Here is a 19,162-nt window from a genome sequence, read left to right as displayed (position 1 = left end):
AGACCCCCAGGCTTCTTTTTGAGTGTTTCAACAGTATTTTTTGGGCAGCTAGCGATTTCTAAATTCTTGAAGGGTTTTTTAAAATATAAAAAAAACAACCCCCCCCCCCCACAAAAAAAACAAAAAAAAACACCAAGACAATGCTTGAAAACAGCAGTTAAAAACAAACAGAAAAATATATATATAGTTTCCTGAACGGTCTTCATTTTAAAAAGTCAACGGGTTGATCTTCTTGAACAAAATGCTGTGTGCACCTAACGATACCGGTGGTTTTACACAAGGAGGAGCTATTAAAATGCAATAAATAAATAAATATATATATATATATATATATATATATATATATATATATATATATATATATATATATATATATATACACACACACACACACAGGTCCTTCTCAAAAAATTAGCATATAGTGTTAAATTTCATTATTTACCATAATGTAATGATTACAATTAAACTTTCATATATTATAGATTCATTATCCACCAACTGAAATTTGTCAGGTCTTTTATTGTTTTAATACTGATGATTTTGGCATACAACTCCTGATAACCCAAAAAACCTGTCTCAATAAATTAGCATATTTCACCCGGCCAATCAAATAAAAGTGTTTTTTAATAACAAACAAAAAAAACATCAAATAATAATGTTCAGTTATGCACTCAATACTTGGTCGGGAATCCTTTGGCAGAAATGACTGCTTCAATGCGGCGTGGCATGGAGGCAATCAGCCTGTGACACTGCTGAGATGTTATGGAGGCCCACGATGCTTCAATAGCGGCCTTAAGCTCATCCAGAGTGTTGGGTCTTTTGTCTCAACTTTCTCTTCACAATATCCCACAGATTCTCTATGGGGTTCAGGTCAGGAGAGTTGGCAGGCCAATTGAGCACAGTAATACCATGGTCAGTAAACCATTTACCAGTGGTTTTGGCACTGTGAGCAGGTGCCAGGTCATGCTGAAAAATGAAATCTTCATCTCCATAAAGCATTTCAGCCGATGGAAGCATGAAGTGCTCCAAAATCTCCTGATAGCTAGCTGCATTGACCCTGCCCTTGATGAAACACAGTGGACCAACACCAGCAGCTGACATGGCACCCCACACCATCACTGACTGTGGGTACTTGACACTGGACTTCAGGCATTTTGGCATTTCCTTCTCCCCAGTCTTCCTCCAGACTCTGGCACCTTGATTTCCGAATGACATGCAAAATTTGCTTTCATCAGAAAAAAGTACTTGGGACCACTTAGCAACAGTCCAGTGCTGCTTCTCTGTAGCCCAGGTCAGGCGCTTCTGCCGCTGTTTATGGTTCAAAAGTGGCTTTACCTGGGGAATGCGGCACCTGTAGCCCATTTCCTGCACACGCCTGTGCACGGTGGCTCTGGATGTTTCCACACCAGACTCAGTCCACTGCTTCCTCAGGTTCCCCAAGGTCTGGAATCGGTCCTTCTCCACAATCTTCCTCAGGGTCCGGTCACCTCTTCTCATTGTACAGCGTTTTCTGCCACATTGTTTCCTTCCAACAGACTTACCATTGAGGTGCCTTGATACAGCACTCTGGGAACAGCCTATTTGTTGAGAAATTTCTTTCTGGGTCTTACCCTCTTGCTTGAGGGTGTCAATGATGGCATTCTTGACATCTGTCAGGTCGCTAGTCTTACCCATGATGGGGGTTTTGAGTAATGAACCAGGCAGGGAGTTTTTAAAAGCCTCAGGTATCTTTTGTATGTGTTTAGAGTTAATTAGTTGATTCAGAAGATTAGGGTAATAGGTCATTTAGAGAACCTTTTCTTGATATGCTAATTTATTGAGACAGGTTTTTTGGGTTATCAGGAGTTGTATGCCAAAATCATCAGTATTAAAACAATAAAAGACCTGACAAATTTCAGTTGGTGGATAATGAATCTATAATATATGAAAGTTTAATTGTAATCATTACATTATGGTAAATAATGAAATTTAACACTATATGCTAATTTTTTGAGAAGGACCTGTATATATAATTTTCCCATACCTTTATGGAATCCTTTTGGCATTTTTCCCTAACAACACAGTTTACTCTAATGACCCATTTATACAGGCTGATCCAGGCCATGAAACAACTGCTGATTGGCTACCTCCAAGTTGGTTGACGATCATTTATTGGCATAGATCAAAAATCATTCAATGCACACAGAATGATGGTAAAATATAATGTTTTTGGCAGCACATCCCATGGTTTAAACATTTTGCGAATTCATTAGGCGATTGCGACTCTGTGGTTAGCACTGCAGTCTTGCAGAACCGGGGTCCTGGGTTCAAATCCCACCAACAATACATCTCCAAGGAGTTTGTATGTTCTCCCTGTGGGTTTCCTTTGGATACTTCAGTTTCTTCCCACACTTCAAAACCATACTGATGGGGAACTTAGATTCTGAGCTCCAATGGAGACCGTGACGATGAGGTGTATAAAGTGCTGTGGAATTAATGGTGCCACGTAAATGCAATAAATAATCCCTTTATTAGGCATACACATTCCGCCTCTCTTGTTTTTTCTGAATCATAATGAATTAGTAGCACAGACACAAGTTAATTTGTGCTCACAGATAATGCTGGAAGGTGACAGTATGGCACTGGAGCCTGGAGAGTTCAGTGATGCAGTGGACACCTAGGGGATGTATGAAGCTTGCATTGTTATGGAAGAACTTTAGCTTTGCTCTCTTTTAGCCAGGGTCCATATTTAGGGCTAGTGCAGGTATCTGCATCTGTGGACTTGATTCCCCCTCTGTAACATTTATTTAATTAAACTATACAAAGAAAAATAAATAGTGGCCCTATGTAGGGGTCCTATGGAGATGGCCATATGCTTCCTGCCCATCGCAGCCTCGGCAGAACGTAATGAGTAGAAGTTAAAGCTGCAATGCTATAAAACAAATGTATTTATAATGAAGCGTGAACTCCCAGAACGGCTGCAAACAGGGGCAGAGATTGTTGAAATTAGCAAAGACAAAGCTGCTAAATAAAACTTCAAGAAAGTTTTCCCATGCCAACGCCACCTACATCTGACATTTCCAATAATTAGCAAATTTGACCAAGTATATGGACCCCAAGGGGCGTGACAAATTAGCCAAGATGTACACAAACTGCTAAGAGTGTCTTAGGCACAGCATGAAACTGCAAGCTAGGCATCTATCTATTGAGAATATGCCAAGTGTTAAATCACATGAAAGCAGAAAGTTTGAAAACATGCAAAGCAGCGCTGGAGACAATCCAGAACCAGATTTTCCACTCAATGTCTTTTATAAAGTAAAGAACAAAATACCTACCAGAGCCCCGGCATATCCAAATCAACATGACAAAGTACCAGTTCTGATGCCGCTAAGTGAAATGCATTTTGGCAATTTTCAATAAAAGGATCCAATTAATCTCTAATATTAAAGGGAATCTGTCAGCAGGTTTTTGCTACATCATCTGACAGCAACATAATGTTGAAAAAGAGATCCCGATTGCAGCAACGTATCACTTAGTTCACTAGGTGCAGAGGTTGTGACAGTTTTAGATGTAGCAGATCTCAAAAAGCCGACCACGGCCCTATGTAGCTTGTCTATTAACAGTAAGCTGCCTATCAGAGGAGATTGCGTGGTCAGACCACTTGGCATGAGGGAGCTAGGCTTGACAGTGATAATCTGGTGATAAAACATTCATTGTATGGAAACAAAGCACACAGCCTATTAACCCCTTCACCCCGAAGCCTGTTTTCACCTAAGTAACAGGGCCAATTTTTACAATTCTGACCAGTGTCACTTTATAAGGTCATAACTCTGAAACGCTTCAACGGATCCTGGTGATTCTGAGACTGTTTTCTCGTGACATATTGTATTTTAGGATAGTGGTAAGACTTCTTCGATATGACTTGCATTTATTTGTGAAAAAAACGGAAACTTGACGAAAATTGTGAAAATTTAGCAATTTTCAAACTTTTAGTTTTTATGCCCTTAAATGAGAGTTATATCACATAATATAGTTAATAAACAACATTTCCCACATGTCTGCTTTACATCAGCACAATTTTGGAAACATAATTTTTTTTGTTAGGGAGCTATAAGGGTTAAAAGTTGACCAGCGATTTCTCATTTTGCAACAAAATTTGCAAAACCATTTTTTTTTTTAGGGACCACCTCACACTTGAAGTGACTTTGAGGGGTCTATATGACAGAAAATGCCCAAAAGTGACACCATTCTAAAAACTGCACCCCTCAAGGTACTTAAAACCACATTCAAAAAGTTTGTTAACCCTTCAGGTGCTTCACAGGAATTTTTGGAATGTTTAAAAAAAATTGAACATTTAACTTTTTTTCACAACATTTTTACTTCAGATCCAATTTGTTTTATTTTACCAAGGGTAACAGGAGAAATTGAACCACAAAAGTCATTGTACAATTTGTCCTGAGTACGCCGATACCCCACATGTTGGGGTAAACCATTGTTTGAGCGCACGGCAGAGCTCGGAAGGGAAGGAGTGCCATTTGACTTTTCAATGCAAAATTGGCTGGAATTGAGATCGGAACCCATGTCGCGTTTGGACAGCCCCTGACGTGCCTAAACAGTGGAAACCCCCCACAAGTGACCCCATTTTGGAAAGAAGACCCCCTAAGAAACTTATCTAGATGTGTGGTGAGCACTTTTAACCCCCAACTGTTTCACTAAAGTTTAGAATGTAGCGCCGTGAAAATTAAAAAATCATTTTTTCTTTCCACAAAATGATGTTTTAGCCCCCAAATTTTTTTCCCAAGGGTAACAGGAGAAATTGGACAACAAAAGTTGTTGTCCAATTTGTCCTGAGTATGCTGATACCCCATATATGGGGGGTAACCACTGTTTGGGCGCACGGCAGAGCTCGGAACGGAAGGAGCGCCGTTTGAAATGCAGACTTAGATGGATTGGTCTGCAGGCATCATGTTGCATTTGCAGAGCCCCTGATGTACCTAAACAGTAGAAACCCCCCACAAGTGACCCCATATTGGAAACTAGACCCCCTAAGGAACTTATCTAGATGTGTTGTGAGAACTTTGAACCAACAAGTGTTTCACTACAGTTTACAACGCAGAGCCGTAAAAATAAAAATATATTTTTTTCCACGAAAATGATATTTTAGCCCCCAAATTTTTATTTTCCCAAGGGTACTAGGACAAATTGGACCCCAAAAGTTGTCCAATTTGTCCTGAGAACGCTGATACCCCATATGTGGGGGGAACCTCTGCTTGGGCGCACAGGAGAACTCGGAAGGGAAGGAGCACTGTTTTAGTTTTTCAAAGCAGAATTGGCTGGAATTGAGATCGGATGCCATGTCGCGTTTGGAGAGCCCCTGATGTGCCTAAACAGTGGAGACCCCCCAATTCTAACTGAAACCCCAACCCAAACCCTAACCCCAGCCCTACCCCTAGCCCTAACGGGAAAATGAAAATACATACTTTTTTAAAAATTTTATTATTTTTCCCTAACTAAGGGGGTGATGAAGGGGGTTTGATTTACTTTTATAGCGTTTTTTTGGCGGATTTTTATGATTGGCAGCCATCATACACTAAAAGACGCTTTTTATTGCAAAAAATAGTTTTTGCATCACCACATTTTGAGAGCTATAATTTATCCATATTTTGGCCCACAGAGTCATATGAGATCTTGTTTTTTGTGGGGACAAGTTGACGTTTTTATTGGTACCATTTTAGGGCACATGACATTTTTTGATCGCTTTTTATTCCGATTTTTGGGAGGCGGAATGAACAAAAAATAGCAATTCCTGAAATTCTTTTAGGGGGGGGCGTTTATACCGTTCCACGTGTGGTAAAATTGATAAAGCAGTTTTATTCTTCAGGTCAGTACGATTACAGCGATAACTCATTTATATAATTTTTTTTATGTTTTGGCGCTTTTACACAATAAAAACTATTTTATATAAAAAAAGAATTGTTTTTGCATCGCTTTATTCTGAGAGCTATAACTTTTTATTTTTCTGCTGATTACGCTGTATGGCGGCTTTTTTTTTGCGGGACAAGATGACATTTTCAGCGGTACCATGGTTATTTATATCCGTCTTTTTGATCGCGTGTTATTCCACTTCTTGTTCGCCTGTATGATAATAAAGCGTTGTTTTTTGCCTTGTTTTTTATTTATTTTTTTGCGGTGTTCACTGAAGGGGTTAACTAATGGGATAGTTTTATAGAGCGGGTCGTTACGGACGCGGCGATACCAAATATGTGTACTTTTATTGTTTTTTTTTAATTTACATAAATAAATGGATTTATTGGGAATTTTTTTTTTTTCATTTATTTGGGGATTTTTTTTTTTTTCTTTATACATTCTAATTTTTTTTTTTTACTTTCTACCATTGTCCCAGGGTGGGACATCACTATATTAGATCAGATCGCTGATCTGACACTGTGCATAGCACTGTGTCAGATCAGTGATCTGACACGCATTGCAGGAGGCTTTCCGGCGCCTGCTCTCAGCAGGCGCCGGCTAGCCACGTCACTTCATGACCCGGAAGGAGTCCCGCGGCCATCTTAGATCCGGGGACTCCTTCCGGATCACCAGAGCAACGTGATCGCATCGCGTTGCTCCAGTGGGAGAGCGCAGGGAGCCCCCGTCCCTGCGCGATCCCCCTCTTTGCCGCTGTCACTACTGACAGCGGCATCAGAGGGGTTAACCGCGGTGATCGGTGCGCCGTACTAGTACTGCGGCTGGCACAATTGCAGTTGCCGCAGCGCAGTACTAGTATGGCGCATGTCACGAAGGGGTTAAGGGACACATCCCTGAAATCATTGTCTCTGCATCATGCTGTTCTCGGATTACATAGCAAAAACCTGCTGACAGATTCCCTTTAAAGTCCTGGTCAGATGTGATCTAAAGGCAGGTAAGGGACAATAATTTTTATGTAAGAAAAGTCTACATTTTAAAAAAAATCCCCACTCGCATGATGGTCACTTAAAGCACAGTTTTTAGGATAATCACATGAATTCTCTGTGTGACCAGGAAGGGGGATGCAAGAAATACAATACAAAAGGTCACTCATTTTCAGATAATAAAAATACAGCTCAATCCAATGAAGGAGTAAGCTTTACTGCAGGTTTTAAAAGTGTCAGGAAAAAGTTAATCTGTCCCCAGATTTCACAATACAATTTCGATACATAAATGAAAATTATCTGTGACATAAGGCTGGTGTACTTGCAGTGAAAATCCATGCCAGAATGACTAAAATCATGTCTCAAAGTTTAAATTCAATACCTGCAAACTCCAGAATCTCCTCCTCCCTGCAGGTTATTTATTATTATAGCGCCATTTATTCCAAGGCGCTTTACATGCGAAAATGGGTATACATAAAAAAAAACAAGTAATATGATCTTAAACAAAATGAGTCACCAGCTAGTACAGGAGGAGAGAGGACCCTGCCCGTGAGGGATCACAATCTACAAGGGATGAGTGAGGATACAGTAGGTGAGGAGGGATCTGGTCGTGCAGTGAAGGAAATGAGAGAGAGGAGAGGCCATGGAATAGCGAGAGGATAGGAGGATTAGTCGGGCAGCAGAGCATGGGATAGATTGAAGGGGTATGAGTGTTAAGAGGGGAGGGGGAGGCCAAAAAAGCAGGAGGTTGCAGTAGTCGAGGTGGGGGATGATGAGGGCATGGACTAGGGTTTCTGCAGATTCTTGGTTGAGGAATGAGCTGATCCAGGAGATATTTTTGAGTTGGAGTCGGCAGGAAGTGGAAAGTGATTGAATGTGTGGCTTGAAGGAGAGATCGGAGTCACGAATTACCTCGAAGCAGCAAGCTTGCAGGACTGGGGAGAGTTTTATCCATGTTAAGTTTTAGAAATTTAGCAGAGAGAAGGGTTCTCAATATCTGGACCCTTATCCTGATTGACAGCTCTTCAGTGTCCCTCCTCCCTGCTGCTCATGACATCTCACACTGCACAGTACAAGCTGCAGCCGTTTGTCAGACTGGGTGGGGGCACAGTGAATCCATGTGGACTAATGAGATCTCTAATATTAAGGGGACTCGAAATATAATTTTCATTATTACACAGCCATTGTAACATGGATTGTAGAGCAAGTACACCAGTCTCAACAAGTCTAAAATCTATTTCAGAAGTTATGCAGTTTATACTGTGAAATCTGAAGTCAGAATTATTTTAATTATGCCAGAAAATACTGCACTGATTTTTTGTAGAACATACAGGTATATTCTGATAGATGGCGCAGAGAATAGTGAGGTGGCTCAGGGAGAAAAGGCTCCAACCTGACTAGCAATTTATGTCAAATCTATCATGATCAATTTTTAAAAAGTGGAAATATTTTTTTTATTTTTTTTTCATACAAATACGCTACATACATGGAAGAAATTTCAGGAAAAAAGTTTAGAATGCAACAAACAAATCTCAGTGTGTTGTAAATAGGATGGCTAATAGAGCATTTAATGAAAAATAGAATTATATCCCATATTATCAAGAGCAGCAAATCTGTGCCAGGATGTCCTGGAGTTGTAATAGGATTAGTAAATCCTTCCTTTTGGATGACATGACTGATAGCTCGTGCTGTAACTCATGCAGTGACAGTATGGCGAATTATATTCCATATGTCACATTCTCAACAGAACAAGGGCTGAAATCAATATCGGGTCATTTCACGGCTGGAGATCTAAGAACTTAATGTATTAAGCATATTGGGGACGATGGCTTCTCAATCTTCCAAAAGATCAGAAAAACACGAGAGTCAGGCTCGAAATTGGCATCTCCTCCAACTTGCTTTACTACTACTTCTACTAAACAGAGGAAGACTGTGGTTGGCTGACATGGGCAGAGTAGTTTTGCATATCCGTCAATGCATAGTTCTGTTTTAAAGGGGTGCTCCAGTACTGAGCACACATTGACAGGAGCGGTGCAGCACCGCTCCATCGCTCCATCCGGCTGTTGGGATTTAATAACAGCTGATTGATGGGGGTTCTGGGTGTTTGAGCCTCACCAACCTGATATTAATGACCTATTCAATGGATAGCCCAGTGGTCAACACAGACCGCCTGGGTTCCTGTTCAAGCACACTATATGGGCCCTTTTCAGTCCAAAAGCTCATCAAAATGCATAATTTCATCTGCTTAGGAGGTGTAAGTGGCCCTCTTACCTCCTGGGTTCCTGTGCGGTGGCACAAGTTGCACCAAAAGTATGTCTGTCCCTGGATAGGTCATCAATATCGAACCTCTTTAGAAGGTTACCTGTCAGTAGGGTGACTTTATCAAGCTCCAAAAATCTTTTTTTTATCATTCATTTTTCCTTGGAAACCCAGAATAGTGGGAGTGCAGTCACTCATCCCTGTATGTGCAAAGAGAGGCGGGAGAATCAGAATCCCCCCTTTTCCATCTCTGATTTGACCATCATGCTATTGTAGGGGCGATACCAGTGGACTGCAGAGATGAGTGACTGGGCTAAGAGTATTCTGCATTTACCACGACACTTCATCACACTTAGGAGACTGAAAACATGCTCGGGTTACATTATAGGGCTACAGCCCATTGACAGATCCCCTTTAAAAAAAATTCAAAGTGTTGTCTTATCAGAAAAATTCCCATCAATAGGAGACCCCAAAACAGTTAGGTATTTGCAATGAAACCCAATTCTGAGGTGGCACATACTCCCCCACATTGTACAGATAAGCTGTGATTTGCCTAGTTCAACAGCTAAAATACAGCGGAAACATGGTATTACATTGCAGCCAATCAGATAAATGGAGATCAGTGGGCAGATACATGGGCAGATTGATGTGGTATTCTATCTGGGACATTTATGGCATGTCCAGGGGATCAGCCACAATTGGTTATGTGTGGGTCCCATATCTATCTTGAGAACGTGGCCTCGCTTGCACTCAGATTTTTTTCATATAGTCTTACCGTAATTCCAACTATCTCAGTTTTAAGAGTGCAAACCCATCTTTCTCCATGGTAACAGACAACAAGAACTGTAGTCTGATCCTAAGTGTTTTATTTACTTACCTACTTGCTGTCCCCATATAAATCTATCAGAGATTTTTGATGTGGGTTTTCAGGCCAAGTTCTTTTTACATGTTTTATGAAGGTTTGTTTTGCGTATGGCATATTTTTTTTCTGCATCAAGTGATTCCGAACTCAAATTTGATGCGTTTTTTTTCCTCAGCAGAAACGCCTGAAGAACCGGCATTCATTATTTATCCAAATGGAAAACCCACCATGTGCATTATAGGAGCATTTTTCCATTGAAACAAATATTAAAGCTCATTTAATTGAACGAGAATTTGAAGAAAATTTTCATGTGAATTTTAAAGCAGAATCTGCTTCAAAAGCCAAGTCAACAAAACACTGAACACATCCTAAAAAAATGATCCTAAATTTTGCCATTGTAAATGAGCGAGTCTCCTTGACTATATGTCCGGACGCCAGGACTTGCGCAGGATTCTTTCACGGTGTTCTGCTTATCGGGAAGGCTTCAGTGGAACGAGGGATATTTGCCAAATCATCTGGTCCCGGAAAGGTCTCACTTTTTTCTGGTAGCCTTCCACATGTTTCGCGAGAGTTGGCACGTAGGATTTACCTGTAGCTATTACTGCAAAAGACTCAGCAGCTTTATTGGGACAAAAGTAGAATTTCCTTTTCTGAAAGTATAATTGACATAATAGCCGCTTTCCCAGTTACCTCATTTGTTTCCCTTCCAACAAAATGTTCATCAGTTTTCCAGCCCTACTTAAAAAAGAGAATATACACAAGCAACTTGCTCCTGGGATGATAAATTATAGTGCAGTAATTGTGCTCTGCTCTCATACACTGAAAGACAACACCATGGAGCCTTACAATTATTCTCCTCTAATTATATGCCCTGGCATCATACTCCAAACATAAAAATTCTGAAGCCGCTTTATCAAGACTTGGCAATGCGTACCACTAATTGCAGAATTTTATTTGGCTTAGGGAGCATGTCATATGACGCATACAAGCCACAAGACCGCGGGCCAAGTGTAAGGTATCCAATAAATACATGCTTGGAAATTGAAATTAATTCTCTCTCCGGTCCTGACATAAAGTACAATATATTACATCACTCCAGCGGGACGTCTGACGTACGCCAACTGACTCTGCAGAATATACCCAAGATCTCATGAATGGAAGTTTAATGGCATTATATTACTCCAAACATCAAAGGACAACTATTCTGTAAAGATACCGGACCGGTTATTCGCAGAAACAAGGTATAGTGATCATCTACACTAATTGAGGACATCATACACTGGCACGCAACCAAAATTCTTCTGTGACTGAACCAAATATTTAAGGTATAAGTGCCAACTCTAGACATTAGAAGGCAGCCAGACACTTCCAGAAGAGCTGGCAAATCCCCTAGGGTTGCATAAGCCTCCAGTGACCTCCTGGAAAACAGCACTTCCAGAAGGTTTCCTGTGGCTATAGCCAAGACGGCTCATCTTCAAACGGAGTGTTAACATCCAGATGCACATTCATGGATTGGGGAAACAATGTCATGGAAGGGGCCTAACCCGTATAAAAAGGGGCACAGTCATGCAAAATTTCATAACCAGGTATAATCACTTGAGGCAGATTTGCTGCTTACGGTATATTTCTACGACTAGAAAAATACACTTAATGCAAGGGAACGGGGTTGTTTCTACAATATGTACATGGATTTTGAAAAGCCCCAAGGACTCAGAGTTGGAGGTTCTGCAATGTGCATGAGCTCTAGATTTCACGGTTTTCCCATTAACTATTTTGTTGCCTTCCGCTCACTTAGGATAAATCCAATAAGAAATAATATACCTTTCATAGCTCATGTTCTATTATGCAACCTCTCTGAGGTCTGTAGGAACAGAAGTCCAGACTAGACAGCTACACTATTAGATTACATGTAACTCCAGATCTCTTACATGGAGGCTTCCATCAAAAGAGGAGCAATGCAGATGTGACGACGTCATTGTACTATGGAAGCCAATCGGGACCACACAGATGAATGAATGGGAATTCGGTTTCCCCCAAAACACATTACTGCCTTATAACATGTAATTCATTCCACATGGTACTCATTCTGAAAGTGCATCATTGGTTGGAGGTCACCACAAAATCCACCATAAAATTTATATTTCAGAGTGAAACTAAAACAGATTGAATTCACACAGGCTATTTTTGTCTTACCACTATTGCCTCTCAAACTCATTATTGAAGGTAAAAAAAAAATAATAATAATAATTTCCACTCCTTGAGTGGTTTAGTTGGCTCACAATTCCATAATGTTTTTGTTTACCACCACATGTAAGGATTTGTCCAAACTACTTAAAGGGAAACTCCAGAAATACCATTTACCTCCAAATATAGTGGTAATTCGCAGGCAAATCACATGGAAATCTTGTCTGGCAGCTTTACTGAGAGCAGAAATAATGAAGCCTCATAGCAGAAGTTCTAATTGCTGCCCCTCTAAAAAAAAAATATGTACAGGTGCTTCTCACAAAATTAGAATATCCTCAAAAGGTTAATTTATATCAGTTCTTCAAAACAAAAATATATATAGAGTCATTACAAACAGAGTGATCCATTTCAAGTGTTTATTTCTGTTAATGTTGATGATTATGGCTTACAGCCAATGGGAACCCAAAAGTCATTATCTCAGTAAATTAGAATACTTTATAACACCAGCTTGAAAAATTATTTTAAAATCCGAAATGTTGGCCTACTGAAATGTATGTTAATTAAGTGCAGTCAATACTTGGTCGGGGTTCCTTTTACATCAATTACTGCATCAATGCGATGTGGCATAGAGGCGATCAGCCTGTGACACTGCTGAGGTGTTATGGAAGCCCAGGTTGCTTTGATAGCAGCCTTCAGCTCATCTGCATTGTTGGGTCTGGTGTCGCTCATCTTCCTGTTTACAATAACTCATAGATTCTCTATGGGGTTAAGGTCAGGCGAGTTTGCTGGCCAATGAAGCACAGTGATACTGTTGTTATTAAACCAGGTATTGGTACTTTTGGCAGTGTGGACAGGTGCCAAGTTCTGCTGGAGAATGAAATTTCCATCTCCAAAAAGCTTGTCAGCAGAGGGAAACATGAAGTGCTCTAAAATTTCCTGGTAGACGGCTGCGCTGACTTTGGTCTTGACAAAACACAGTGGACCTACTCCAGCAGATGACATGGCTCCCCAAACCATCACTGATTGTGGAAACTTCACACTAGACCTTGAATTCAAGGTCCCAAAAGTCTGGAGGAAGAGTGGAGAGGCCACAATCCAAGCTGCTTGAGGTCTAGTGTGAAGTTTCCACAATCAGTGATGGTTTTGGGAGCTATGTCATCTGCTGGTGTAGGTCCAATGGTAAAAATAATTTAAGCAATTCAGTTGTTGATGAAACTTCGCAAATTTGGACGCATTTCAAAATCAAGAACCAAAAAAGTCCTCACAAAAACACATAGAAATATCCATGACAAACCCCACAAAGGTCAGAGTGCCCACAGCATAGCTCATAGCTATGGAAATGTAAAAAATGTAAACATGTAAAATACGTTGTGCAAACATTTCACAAATGATAATACAATGCATGCTGGTGGGCGACAGTAAATATTATACAAATCATCCTGAAGATCTTGTAGGGGAACATGGGAAGGAATTTGGCATCCGCCATTGGGACAATCTGTTTAGAATAAAGTCATGAAATACCTTCCCATGACTTTTAAAGAAAAAAAAATTTAGCGTTCCAAAGCAAGTATGAGCTCCATACTCCCCATACACTGCGGTATTGTTTCTGCTCTTACGTCTTAATATCCATATCATGGCGAATGTATAACATGATACAGCTAATGGGGAAAGCCTCATTACTTAATCACTATATACAGGGCCCCATTCCCTCTATTACAGCTGTTTCCTTCTGCACAAAGTATCAAGAGGTGGATTTTACTGAATGTTGTGACAGATGTGCGCCAGATTTGAAACACTCGATAAGGATCCGGCTGTAGTAGAATGAAACACATCTGCAGGGTCCCCATGGGCCAGATATGGAAATGCCCCGGTAATATAATGCAGCATAACGACCTTCCACAGCCCCGTGTATATCTACCATGGAACAATGCAGTGTAAATGGCCCTGTAGCAGAACAGCGCACAAGACTATACAGATTACATATTGAAATATATTAGATATCACTTACAAATTTAAAAAAAAACCTTTACCAACTTAATTTCTGTTGGGCTTCAATGGCACGGATATAGACTACTCACCACTGCTCACATCTGTGTATAAAAGATGCCAAACACTGCCATACAATGGTGGTCACTTAGATGTCATAAGATTCATGCCTCTCTCTGTACTAGTCCCTCATTGCTGCAAGTAATCACTGGCGACAGCAACGACATCAAAGGTTTTATCATATCCAGCCAGTCAGTCGCTGCAGTAGCAACACGCCGTGTCCTCACTGGAACCCATTACATCGAGAATCCGTAAGGTAAGTATTGCTACTCAGTGTATACACAGGGACCTGTTTGTATATGAAGTGCCATATACATGTAATGAAGGACACCAGCACTATAATGTGGTCCACCAGATTTCCAACCTTAAGTCAGTCTTTTTACTGGACAAAATACCGCCGAATACTACAATATGTCTGGCCAAATGTGAAATGAAGCCTTCAATGTATGTGAAGTGGGCTTAAGAGCAGACTCACACATCCAAAGTAATGCCAAGTGCACATGGTTGTCATCAATTCTATCATCAGGGAGAATTGGGAAGAATATGCAAATGATACTCTGATCTGAGTGTCGGCTTAGTGTGATCCGATTCTTTCACATGAGAGAATCGAAGAACACTGTGGAGAAGATGGAGAACAAAATGTCTCCATCTTCTCCATTGTGTCAGTGATCAGAAATCGGACTGCACTAGGATGTCATCCGAGTGCAGTCCAATGTTTCTCACGCACTCATTGACTTGCATGGCAGAGTGAGATCTGAATATCAGATCAAACATGGAGACATTTTTTACTTGGAAGGAGGCCGTGTAAACTGGATTTATCTTTTAGGCTTTGTCAACATTGATACAATGGAGTCTACATTTTATCTATTACAGCCTTAGGCCGGGGGTCACACGAGCGTATAACACGGCTGATATAGCACTCGGCCCAGTGTTATACTATGGGGCACTGCACATCTGCGATTATTTTCTCCTGCCGATTCGGCAGCAAGGCTTCTTACATGCAACAATAAAAGTCTATGGGAGCGTGTGAGACACTTTCTCCATCTCCTCCGCACCTGTGCTGCGATTCTCTCAGGTGGGAGGATCGGAGCAGGGAGCACTCACACGCGCAGCACAGCAGGAGCCGAGGGTCACTGGCATATCGCATCCAATGCCATACACTAGTGTGACTCCAGCCTTAGGCTTTATGGCCACTTTGCCCGCGACACAGAACAGGAAGCCAAACCTTGCCCTATGCGGCTGCTACATCACAGCACAACGTAAGTGAAGATGGTCACATTGCAATCCACAAGGTACTGCGACAAACAAGTTGGAAAAAGTCAGACCCAGATTGTTTTGCGACTTCTTTGTGGTGGTACCAGGGGTTACAGAGCACTATTCTGCAACGTAGCCGCAGCATACAGAGATCTTTGGCTGTACTACCTGTGTCGTGGCCAAAGTGACAGTGCAGCCGACAGTCTATATGGAAATATACTATGGATGGGGGATATAACTAGTGTTTTCCGGCACTTACTCCTCATTTCCTTCTCTATATATCAACTACGGTAATGGATTCTCGATTTCCTGACAGATGCCAGTACCCATCACAGCAGTCGGTGTTACTGCAACAGCGACAGACAGGCATCAATGCTGATCTTCGGCATGTGTCCCACCAGGACAGATTCTCTATACAGCTACTCTATTCTATGGGTGTGTGCTACAGGGTTAAAGGGAACCTGCCATGCTGAAAATGGTATCCTATCTGCAGGCAGGATGTCACAGGGCAGGAGATGACCAGATTGAGTAACATTTCTGGAGGAAAAGTTTCAGTAAAACTTTGTATTATATTCAATGGTGGAATCCCTGGTGTTTGCACACGAGTTCAGTTGGGGGTCCGACTCAGTGATGACTCCCTGTATGACTGTGCGTGCATTGGTAGCTGTCAGTAACCGAGTAGGTCTGACAACTGGACTCATAAGGATACAAAGCAATGAATAAAACACTAGTTATATTGAATCTTTTCCAACAAGCCATCATTGTGCGCAGCTTCTTCTCTATGCCATACTGTCCGTAGATCTGACTGTGCACAATGTGACCGCTTCCCTTTAAGCTCCGGGTCTAGCACAGTGGACTTTGTTATAGATCAGTCCCATGAACCTCACATTATGAAGAGTTGTTTCAGCCAATGACATCACGTCGTCCGTCCTCAAGAAGAACAGAGGCTGAAGATCAGCAATGACCATAGCCTAGGTCTAGAGCTTTGTTTTTCAGCCATATTTCGGATTTCCCAGACAGCCCTTTTATGAGGTTACAACGCTCTTAGAAACACAATAAAATGACTCTGTATCACGAGAAAAGACTGAATAAATAAAACGACAATTCCTATATTAGCTGGAGCCCTGGGTGAGCCTAAAGTATAGAAAACCTGGACTGAGCTGGATCTAGTAGGGGTTTAGAGCTACTCAATCCCTCCGCAGGACAAGTAGTAAAAGGTCTGGAATACAGAGTAGTAAACACGGACCACTCATGGCCACCAGCCACTCACAGAGTCACCGAAGACAAACACTGGTGCACCAGAAAACACATGGAGAGACGATAATATCCTGATTAACTATCAGTTCTAGACTAATGAAGAACATGCGAATACACAGTAATGGAAACCGCTGGCCACCAACTCTGGAGAGAAGTCCGAAAATCGGGGTCCGTGAGCCAAACTCCAAGTATGGCTGGAACAAAGACCCCGTGGCACACGGCATTCAGAGCCAGCGGGCACTCAGAGGTGCTTATAACTTGCCTGGCATAGAGCGAGACACAGACATAAAGGAGGAGGGTTTATCCATTTTCCTTCAAGAAACCTAATTTTTGCTAACAGCTGTAAACTGAGACTCTGCTGAGAAATGTCCCATACATCAGAGAATAATCATATGTACACTATATAATACTGAATGGAATTCTACAATATTTATCTCATCGTTTCCAATATGTACATTAGGTATGAACATGGTTTCCCCTATGATCACACCTAATGAGGGATCTATAATAATAATAATAATAATAATAATAATTTTATTTATATAGCGCCAACATATTCCGCAGCGCTTTACAACTTATAGAGGGGACTTATACAGACAACAGACATTACAGCATAACAGAAATCACAGTTCAAAACAGATACCAGGAGGAATGAGGGCCCTGCTGCTCGCAAGCTTACAAACTATGAGGAAAAGGGGAGACACGAGAGGTGGATGGTAACAATTGCTTTAGTTATTTGGACCAGCCATAGTGTAAGGCTCGGGTGTTCATGTAAAGCTGCATGAACCAGTTAACTGCCTAAGTATGTAACAGTACATCTATCCATACTAGACTATAACATGATCACACCTAATGAGGGATCTATCCATACCAAACTATAACATGATCACATCTAATGAGGGATCTATCCATACCAGAATATAACATGATCACACCTAATGAGGGATCTATCCATACTAGAATATAACATGATCACACCTAATGAGGGATCTATCCATACCAGACTATAACATGATCACACCTAATGAGGGATCTATCCATACTAGAATATAACATGATCACACCTAATGAGGGATCTATCCATACCAAACTATAACATGATCACATCTAATGAGGGATCTATCCATACCAAACTATAACATGATCACATCTAATGAGGGATGTATCCATACCAGACTATAAAACATGATCACACCTAATGAGGGATCTATCCATACCAGACTATAACATGATCACACCTAATGAGGGATATATTCATACCAGAATATAACATGATCACACCTAATGAGGGATCTATCCATACCAGACTATAACATGATCACATCTAATGAGGGATCTATCCATACCAGACTATAACATGATCACATCTAATGAGGGATCTATCCATACCAGACTATAACATGATCACATCTAATGAGGGATCTATCCATACCAGACTATAACATGATCACATCTAATGAGGGATCTATCCATACCAGACTACAACATGATCACACCTAATAAGGGATCTATCCATACCAGAATATAACTATCACTTATTCTACTGCTTCATTACAGATGCCCAGGAACAAAGAAGCAGTGACAGCCTGCCATGTCATGGACCTGTAGGAGCTTCTGCTTCTAAAACACTGACAATCTCTTATGTCAACAGAAAGGAAGCTGAAGCCAAGTCCCTGAGAAATCCCTTCCTCCGCACTTACTGCCCCTGCACAAGCAGCACAGGAGCCACTGACAAAGGGAAGAGGAAACCACACACTGAGCAATCAATGGAAGACCCTGAGCCCTGCTGCTCACACATGGTGGCATTCAGTCCCACACTGCCATAGACAAGGTGACCACTGCAGAGCCCAGTGCTGTTAACCCCTGCACGCCCATGTGCCGCTCCATGCCCTGGCAGATTTATGACCATGCACAGCTGATCAGCTGAGGGGAAATCATTCAGACTCTACACTGCCATCAAAGACAAAGCAGATGAGCCCCAGAAATGATCTCACCTTGGTGGGTATCAGGCTGCAGCTCCACCGCTGCAGTGGATGAGACAAGCACTAAGGTGAGAGGACTCTGCTGATGAGCAGGCACTGAGCCCTGGAAATGTGAATGAAACTGCCTCCTCCAGCCTGCAGGAACAGCTCAGCCCTTCCACTTCCTGGGGAGGGGGGAGGGATCACACAAATGCCTCTTCTTTTTAGTGTTTTATTGGGATTTTAACCTTGGCGGCTGAGAGTTTTGGCGCCACCTAGCGGGACGTCTGCACATCTCCACAACTTGCTAATACTTTTGATGATCGATGTGAATACTTTTCTGCCCGGTGATGACAAAAGTATTCTCGGAGTGGCACCTTTATGGGCTAACCAGAAAATAATATATGTTTGCAAGCTTTCAGAGCACAGAGGCTCCTACTTCAGGCAGGATT

General features: G+C 41.4%; 1 protein-coding gene across 4 annotated transcripts in view; it reads right to left on the bottom strand.

Moving 5' to 3' along the window:
* Nucleotides 1-18,929, bottom strand: part of FAM110B (family with sequence similarity 110 member B) — a 182,266-nt gene extending 163,337 nt beyond the window's left edge. For 2 of the 4 annotated variants that reach the window (XM_077270527.1, XM_077270525.1), the window contains exon 1: nt 18,744-18,929. The gene's annotated coding sequence lies outside the window, so the exon portion shown is untranslated. Of the gene's footprint in view, nt 1-12,369; nt 12,481-18,743 lie in introns of all 4 variants that reach the window. The other 2 variants (XM_077270526.1, XM_077270530.1) reach the window with 2 other exon arrangements.
* Between the last annotated feature and the right edge of the window lie 233 nt (nt 18,930-19,162).

This window comes from Ranitomeya variabilis, chromosome 6 (assembly GCF_051348905.1).
Source record: "Ranitomeya variabilis isolate aRanVar5 chromosome 6, aRanVar5.hap1, whole genome shotgun sequence".
Classification (NCBI taxonomy): Eukaryota; Metazoa; Chordata; class Amphibia; order Anura; family Dendrobatidae; genus Ranitomeya; species Ranitomeya variabilis.
This window is presented reverse-complemented; position numbering and strand designations above follow the sequence as displayed.